This window comes from Pteronotus mesoamericanus, unplaced genomic scaffold (genome assembly GCF_021234165.1).
Source record: "Pteronotus mesoamericanus isolate MK-2021 breed Mesoamerican mustached bat unplaced genomic scaffold, CSHL_Meso_final scaffold_705, whole genome shotgun sequence".
In the NCBI taxonomy this organism is placed as follows: Eukaryota; Metazoa; Chordata; class Mammalia; order Chiroptera; family Mormoopidae; genus Pteronotus; species Pteronotus mesoamericanus.
The window spans coordinates 10,083,409-10,092,542 of NW_026555326.1; the positions used below are offsets into that span (position 1 = coordinate 10,083,409).

Here is a 9,134-nt window from a genome sequence, read left to right on the forward strand (position 1 = left end):
TCATTGTGTTATCATACAGAGTGTTTTCATTGCCCTTAAAATCCGTTGTTCTCCACCTATTCATTTATCCCCATACTCTTAACCCCTACTAACCACTGATCTTTTACCATCTCCATAGTTTTACCTTTTCCAGAACTCCACATGTTTAGACTTGAACAGTATGTAGCCCTTTCAAATTGGCTTCTTTCATTTGGTAAAATGCATTTAAGTTTTCTCTATGTCTGTTTATGGCTTGGTAGCTCATTTTTAGGGCAGTATAATAGCCCCATTCCCTAGATGTCCCACAGTTTATATGTCCATTCACCTACTGAAGAACATCTTAGTTGCTTTCAAGTTTTGGCATTATAAACAAAGTTGCTATAAACATCTCTGTGTAGGTTTTTCTGTGCAGATAAGTTTTATAATATAATAGCAGGATTATATTAAGCTCTTTACATTCATTTTTCCCCTTTGGATTCTTTTGTTGTTGTTGTTGAATTTTCCATCTGACTTTATTTTGAAATACACTTTCTTTTTAGAAAAACCAATACACTTTCTGAGAGGGTGACAAATATCAGTATTAGGAAATCCAATTATACAAAAAATACTACATGTAGTCAGGAGTAGATATATTTATTTTTTGGTAACATACATTAAGTGGCACTAATTACACAGTAACTCTAAGGTAACTAACATGAAACCACAGAACTGTAACTCTGCCACAGCTGCATGGACTTGGGTCTTTCTGGCTGAGCACGTTTTGAAAAAACTGGATGCCCACTCCATGGCTCTGCCAATGAAATCTGTTCAGGAGGAAAGGTCTGAAGTGGTGACTGACCAGAGTACCTTGCAGCTGACAGATAAGCCATGCCATGACAGACAGGCAGGCCATGTTAGGTATGAAGTAGTCACAGCCGAATTCACAGAAGTTACCATTTTCTCTTTCTAGAAAGAAGCAAGAAGTTAAGAAATTCCTTGAATTAGCACCTGCTGTATCAGGTGGAAGTACAGAGGAGGGCTGCTAGAGTGGTGTCAGAAGGACCTCAGCGGGTCAGGTGGGTAGGGCATTAATAATCATGGTTGGCTTCTAAATACTGGTAGCAAGATGACTTCTTATTTGTAATCTTAGGTAAATTATAGATAAATGAAAAAGACCAGTAATCATATACTAAGATTAATAAACAGCACTTCAAAATTAACCGCATGAGGGTTGTGCTTATAGCAGGGTTTCACAAGACAAGCCACCCAGATTTTTTTCTCCCCATGTCTGGCTTGCAGAGCAGCTCTCGTGGCCATTTCAAAAACTTCCCTCACTCCGTCTATGGTCTGTGCTGAACATTCCATGTACCCAAAAGCACCAATCCTGTTTGCCTTATCTCTGCCTTCTTCCAGTTTTATTGGCTCCTGCTTCATCTTAGCTAGCTCCCGCCTCGTGTGCTCATCATTCTGAAGATCCTTCTTGTTCCCAACCAAGATGATGGGCATGTTGGGACAGAAATGCTTGACTTCCAGGGTCCATTTTTCTGGGATGTTTTCTAAACTATCAGAGTTGTCAATGGAGAAACATCAATATAACATCGGTGTCAGGGTAGGAGAGGGTCCTCAAGCGATCATAATCTTCCTGTCCAGCTGTGTCCCACAAAATCAATTCTACCTGCCTTCCATCCACTTCAATATCTGCCTCATAGTTAACTCAAACACTGTAGGTACATGCATACCTCTGGAAACTCGTTCCTGCTAAAAACAAAGAGCAAGCAAGTCTTGCCACAGGCTCCATCTCCAACACACCAATTTCTTCCAGATGACAGCCATTGCTTACAAACGTGCTGCAAGACCACGGCCTGCACAAGTGTGGCAGAAGTTCTACAAAGTGCCTTGAACTTCGCAGATAAAAGGTACTCAAGTGACAGCTCCAACTCTGGCATCTCTGCGCTGAGGACACCTGTCCGAGTTGCAAGCTCGGAGGCTAGGGCAGGTGTCCAAGGACATAGCGGAGGCAGACTAAAGAGAGAACCGATGAAGGATGGTGGACGACAGGCAACAGGCAGCCTCCCTTTGGATTCTTCTAACAGTCCTATGAATTAGGCATTGCCCCTAAGCTCTATATCTATACTTTGTTAAAAGAGAACACCATAGCATTCATGACTGTAGATCTGTACAATTCTGAGTTCTTTGTAACTTTTCCACATATCCTTGCTGTGATTAGGAATAAATTCATGGGAATGAAAAAAGAGAGAGAGAGAGCTTGTCATTCTTGTCTTTGGGAGAAGAAAAGAGAAATTGTAATAATCTCATCCATTTGTGTAGCCAGTCTTCATGGGAGCAAATGTCAAGGACTGCAGCAATCAGTGGCCACTCCTAAGCAAAGAAAAGTGGCTGGGTAGCTGCACCATAGGGGAATTAAAGAAAAGGGTGCATCAGCCTATCTCTTCTTGAGAAAAAGCCCTGGGAAGCCTAAAAATTATCTGTGCTCTCTATTCCTTTATTGAGTCTCCTCTATTTAAAGTAACATTGTCTCATTTTATTTTTTCTTCCTCAAATTCCCTTTAAAAATATTCTATACTAGACTTTAAAAATATTCTATTGTCATTCCTTGTTTCATACCCTGATCATTTGAATACCAATTTTTCTTAGTATTAATCTTTAGACATTGAGATTTTGTAATCTGTTTAGTCTGTGTTCATGAGGTCATTCCCTTTATCCAGCTCACACAAATTACTATACTTAAATTCCTTCCCTTCACTTAGATCCTGCTTCCCTACCCAGATCCTGCTTCCCCTCTGCCTGTGGCTCTGTTGTCCCTTACTCTGTTTAAGCATGTTTTTTCCCCAAGAATAGAATCATGTTTATTATTTGGCTTCTAAGGCACAGTATTCTTAGTAGTGCCTGACATTGTTTCAGCTGCAACAGCATAAACTTAAATGTCTTCAGAAAATCAGCTGTCATTAATCTGAAAAGTATTCCTTTCCCTGGCATGTTGCTGGCCATTTTGAATAGGGTGACCAGTGGACCTCTGAATCCATCCCAAATGTAATATTTTATTGATTATTGCTATAATATTGTCTGTGTATAATTAGTCTTTGGGTTTTTTTAAATGTAGAGATTTCTGTTCTTCAATTAATATTAGTAGTACTTCAACTACCATTTTTGAAATGTCTAATATTTACAATAGTTGGCATTATTTTCTTCATAAGTATGTTACCTTTATATTTCTCCATTTAAAGGCTTTTAATTTTGTAACTCATAAACTTTTAAAAGATTTTTCTTTATGTTTGGAACTCCCAACTTTGCAAATTAAAAACTGGAAGAGTTTGTGTAGTCTATGAACTTGGGGCACCTGACAAGATTATGACACAAAAGCCTTCGTGTCATGACTTCCCCAACACATCTTTTGCTACCTCTGTCAGAAAAGGAGAAAGATCATAGCACTGAAAATACTATGTCTTCTGGCACCTAAAACCCAAAATCTATTATTCTCCACTCAAAAATGTATTCAGGGAGATCCAAGATGATGGAGGAGTAAATGAAAACTACACTAATCTCCTCCCAGGATGAATCTGGAATTACAACTAAATTGTAGAGAAATCATTTTGAATAACCAACTGAACACTAGGTGGAGAGAAGCCTTACAACCATGGACAGACAGAAGAAACACTTCAGCACAACGTGACTGGTAGGGAGTGCAGAGGCAATGTGAGAGGGCTGGCTGAGTTCCCAGGGTGGCAACTGAAGTGCTGGAGGGATATCTCAGTGTCCAGTGTTCCCCCTGAGAAGTGCAGGGTCTAAATCCCAAGCTGGGCTCCCTAAGCAATGGCACCAGAGTCAGACAGGAACCCAGATAATAGCCAGCTGTGAAAAGCAGCAGGGGTTCTGTCAGCCAGGGAGAGATGGCTGGAAATATAGAGACAATCTTAAAGGGCCAAAGCAAAAAAAAAAAAAAAAAAAAAGTCATTTGCAGCTATTTATCCTGGGTGCCAGCAAAGGGAAGGCAGAGTGGACTAGAGATGCTAGAGGAAGGTCGGGGGTTGGTGGCTCTGGGGAAAGAACTGAAGGAACAGTCACCAGGATCCATGTGTTGATCATCCCCAACATTGCAGGAGCCATCTTTCTCAGGCAGAGCACTCCTCTCTGATGGCATCAGCCTGAAAGGAAGCAATATATCTGTCTATAAGAATTACTCTGCCCACCCTGTGGTGCTTAAGTCTGACTGCTGATTACAGATTGATTAGATTAACAGCTGGTCAGTGTGATGGCTGACTAATTTAACATCTAAAGTGCCAAATGAAAAGAAGTAGCCAAAATAGGAAGTCAAAGAAATAGACCTCAAATGAGAGAACAAGAGAATTCTTCAGAAGAACTAGATGAAATGGAAGTAAGAAATTTTTCAGATAGAGTTTAGAGTAATGATTATAAGGGTACTCAACAGTATGAAAAAAACATAGAAACCATAAAAAAGATCAGTCAGAAATAAAGAATGCAATATCTGAGATAAATAATACATTGGAAGGAATAAACAGTAAGTTAGATGAAGCTGAGGATTGAATCAGTGTTTTGGGAAGACAAGTAGAAAAAACAATAAGGCAGAGCAGCAAAAAGAAAAAAGAATTTACAAAACTGAGGAAAGCTTAAGAAACATCTTGGACAACATGCAGTATAACAACATCCACATCATAGGAATACCAGAAGGAGAAGAGAGTGAGCAATGAATCGAGAACCTATTTGAAGAAATAATAACCAAAAACTTCCCTAATCTGGTGAAGGAAAATTTCACACAAGTCCAGGCAGTTTAGAGAGTCCCAAACAAGTTGGACAGACCTACAATGAGACACACCATAATTAAAATGACAAGTCTTAAAGATGAGAGAATCCTAGCAGCCATAAGAGAAAAGCAAGTAGTTACTTACAAGGGAGCACCAATTAGACTGTCATGTTTATTCATCAGAAACATTTCAGGCCAGAAGGGAGTGGTGTGAAATATTCAAGGTGATGAAAAGCAAGGACCTATAAGCAAGGCCACTGTACCCAGCAAGGCAATTATTTATAATCAGATAAATAAAGAACTTCCAGATAATAAAAAGCTAACAAGGACTTTGTTAACACCAAATCAATACTGCAACAAATGTTAAAGGGCTTACTTTAAGAAGAAGAAGAAGAAAAAGAGAAAGAAAAAAAAACAAAGGAAATCAATCTAACAATAAATTGGTACTATATATGTATCTATCAATGATCACCTTAAATGTAAATGGCTTAAGTGTTCCAACCATAAAACAGAGGGTAGCTGAATGGATAAGAAAATTAGACCTATATATATGCTGTTCCAAGAGATCCATCTCAGATCAAAACATACACATGGATTAGAAGTAAATGGTTGGAAAAAATATTTCATGCAAATGAAAAAGAAAAAAAATATTGGAGTAGCAATACTTATATCTGACAAAATAAACTTTAAAACTGAAGAAATAGTAAGAGACAAAAAAGGACACCATATAATGATAAAGGGAACAATCCAACAAGAGGATATAACTCTAGTAAACATTTACATACCCAACATAGGAGAACCTAAATATGTAAATCAAATTTTTTATTACAAAACCTTTTATTACAAAATCATAAAGCATGTAATTCTGTAACATAACAATGTCACACTCAAGCACACCATAAGACATTTTAGGTGAGATGTTCAAATTAAAACTATAAATTACTATACCCATATTATTACCCTACCAACCACACTCAAGTAGGCCTTACTTATGATGGACTCTGTATGCAAAAGTATAATTTAGACTTGGCAGACCTCACCTAGTGTGAGTCAATTTCTTTAAATAAACCTCTGTCTCTCATTCTATGTTTGTGTATACGCATATGTATACATACATATATACACACTTGTGTGTACAACATATGTACATGTGCATGGAAAATCTTGATGGACATAAAAGGAGAGATCAACAGAAATAGATTCATCACTGGGGGTTTTAACACCCCATTGACTTAAATGAATAGACCTTCCAGGTCAAAAATCAACAAGGAGACAGAAACCTTAAATGACTCACTAGATCAAATGAATAAAATTCATATCTTCAGAACATTTCACCCAAAAGCAGCAGACTATACAGACTTTTCACATGCACATGAAACATTGGCTAGGATAGATAACATGCTGGTACACAAAACAAGTCTTAATAAATTTAAGACAAATAAAACCATATGAAGCATCTGTGATCATAATACTATCAAAAGAGAAATCAATCATAAGAAGAACACGCAAAAACATGGAAGTTAAGTAACATGTTATTAAACAATAAATGGTTCAAACACAAGATCAAAATATAAGTCAAAAGACACCTTGAAACAAATGAAAATGAGGGCATAACAATCTAAAATATGTGAGACACTGGGAAAGCAATCCTAAGAGGGAAATTCATAGCATTGCAGGCCTACCTAAAATAAACTAACAAACAAACAAGAAAACACTCAAATAAACAATCCAACGTCACATTTACAGGAACTAGAAAAGGAAAAACAAGCAAAACTCATTATGAGCAGAAGGAAGGAAATAAGTAAGATCAGAGCAGAAATAAATGAAATAGAGTCTAAAAAAATTATGATACAAAAGATCAATGAATGCAAGAACTGGTTTTTTGAAAAGATAAGCAAGATTGACAATACTTTAATCAGATTCATTCAGAAAAAAATAGAACGGACACAAATAAGTGAAATGAGAAATGAAAGAAGATAAATAATAACTGACACCAAAGAAATTCAAAGGAGTATAAGAAAATATTATGAACAATTATAGCCAAAAAACTGGAAAACCTGGATGAAATGGGTAATTTCCTAGAAACATAAAATCTTCCAAAAATAAATCAGGAAGACTCAGAGAATCTGAATAGACAAATTATACCTAATGAAATTAAAGCAGTAAAACAAACAAACAAAAAACCCTCCCAACAAACAAAAGCTCTGGACCAGATGGCTTCATGGTGAACTTTACCAAACATTCCAAGAAAAACTAACACCTCTCCTCAAACTATTTCACAGAATTCAAGAGGAGGGAAGGCTCCCAAACTCATTTTACAAGGTCAACATTATCCTAATTCCAAAAAAAAAGAGAATAAGACACTACAAAGAAAAAAAATTATAGACCAATATCACTGATAAACATAGATGCTAAAATCCTCAACAAAATATTAGCAAACCTAATACAGCAACGCATCAAAAAGATCATACACCATGATGAAATTGGGTTTATTTCAGGAATGCAATGATGGCACAACATTCACGAATCAATAAATGTGATTCACCACATAAAATGAACGATAAAAACCACATGATTATATAAACAGATGCAGAGAAAGCTTTTGATAAAATCCAGCACCCATTTATAATAAAAACTTTCAGCAAAATGGGAATAGAGGGAATGTACCTAAACATAATTAAGGCCATATATGAAAAACCCACTGCTAACATCATACTTAATGGACAAAAACCACAAGCATTCCCTCTAAGATCAGGAACAAGACAGGGATGTCCTCTTTCACCTGTCTTATTCAACATAGTACTGGAAGTCCTAGATATGGCTATCAGACAAGAAGAAATAAAAGACATCCAAATTGGAGAAGAAGAAGTAAAACTTTCATTATTTGCAGACGACATGATACTGTACATAGAGAACACCGAAGATTACACCAAGAAGCTACAAGAACTGATAAAGAATTCAGCTAAGTAGCAGGAAACAAAATTAGTATTCAAAAGTCAGTTGCATTTTTATATGCCAATAATGAACTAACAGGAAAATTAAGAAAACAAGCACATTAACAATTGCTTCAAATATAAAATAAAAATCTAGTAATAAACCAAACCAAGGATGTAAAAGATCTGTACTTGCAAAATTATGAGACACTGAAAGAAGAAGTTGAAGAACAAATAAATGAATGCACATGCCACTGTGTTCATGGATAAGACAAATTAACATCATTAAAAGGCTGATACTACCCACAGCAATCTACAAATTCAATGCAATTCCCATCAAGATTCCAATGATGTATTTCACAGAACTAGAACAAATATTTCAAAAATTTATATGGAACCACAAAAGGTCCCACATAACAACAGCAATCCTAAATAAAGAACAGTTGGAAGAATCACACTACCTAATAACAAACTATACTAAAAGGCTATAGTTAATCAAAATAGCCTGGTACTCTCATAAAAACAGACACATGGATCAATGGAACAGAATGGAGAGCCCAGAAGTAAACCCACACCTTTATAATCAATTAATATTCAATAGTGGATGCAAGCACATACGATAGTTCATTCAATAACTGGTGTGGGGAAAACTGGACAGATACATGCAGAAAAATGAAACTAAACCACCTTCTTATACCATACACAAGAATAAATTAAAAATGGGTCAAAGACTTAAATTTAGACCCTAAATCATAAAAATCCTAGAAGAAAAAATCTCAGGCATTCCTTGTAGAAATTTTTTATCTGATATATCTCCCCAAGTGTAAGGACAATGGAGTCAGTCAGGCTCCCTCACCTGGATGTCCAGGTGACTATTACTCAGCTGTGTTCATAAAACCTTGAGTAAAGGCCCACATGTTCAAAATTAAGCTCTGTTATACAACCAGGTCAGATATTGGCACCCTGCCAACTTCGTGTGCACTTAGTATATAAGGGAGTTGGGATTTTCCACCAGTGTGCAGATCACGCCACCCTGGAATAAAAGCATGACAGACATCCCGACAGCTCTGTGTTTTTTCTTCTGGCTACCCAAATCCTGTGTTAACCTGCCTAGCCTAGAATGCTGGCAGGACATTTAGTGTAGTTGGCAGGATTTGTCACAGTATGGTATGGAGCCATTGACACTCCTAGAGAGAGGTTTCGAGGGGTGGCCTGAGACCAGCATGTGGTACTCAGTGGCAAGTCTTACATCTTGGGCTGCCCCCCAGAGCTGGCCCAATGTTAGTGGCACACCGGACATGGTGGAGAAGGCTCTGCAGGCAGTAGGGGAAACGTGGAAAAGCTGAGTGCCTGGGAGGTGGCAGGGACTATGGGCTGGGTGTTTCTTAAAGCTCTGCGAGCTGAGACAGAGACTGCAGTTCATGATGTAGCTAAGTTATGAGAACTCCAAGAGGGAGAGGAAG

General features: G+C 37.3%; 1 pseudogene; it reads right to left on the reverse strand.

Annotated features, from left to right (window-relative positions):
* Positions 1-1,140: 1,140 nt before the first annotated feature.
* On the reverse strand, positions 1,141-1,791 carry LOC129062085 (transforming protein RhoA-like; annotated as a pseudogene).
* Between the last annotated feature and the right edge of the window lie 7,343 nt (positions 1,792-9,134).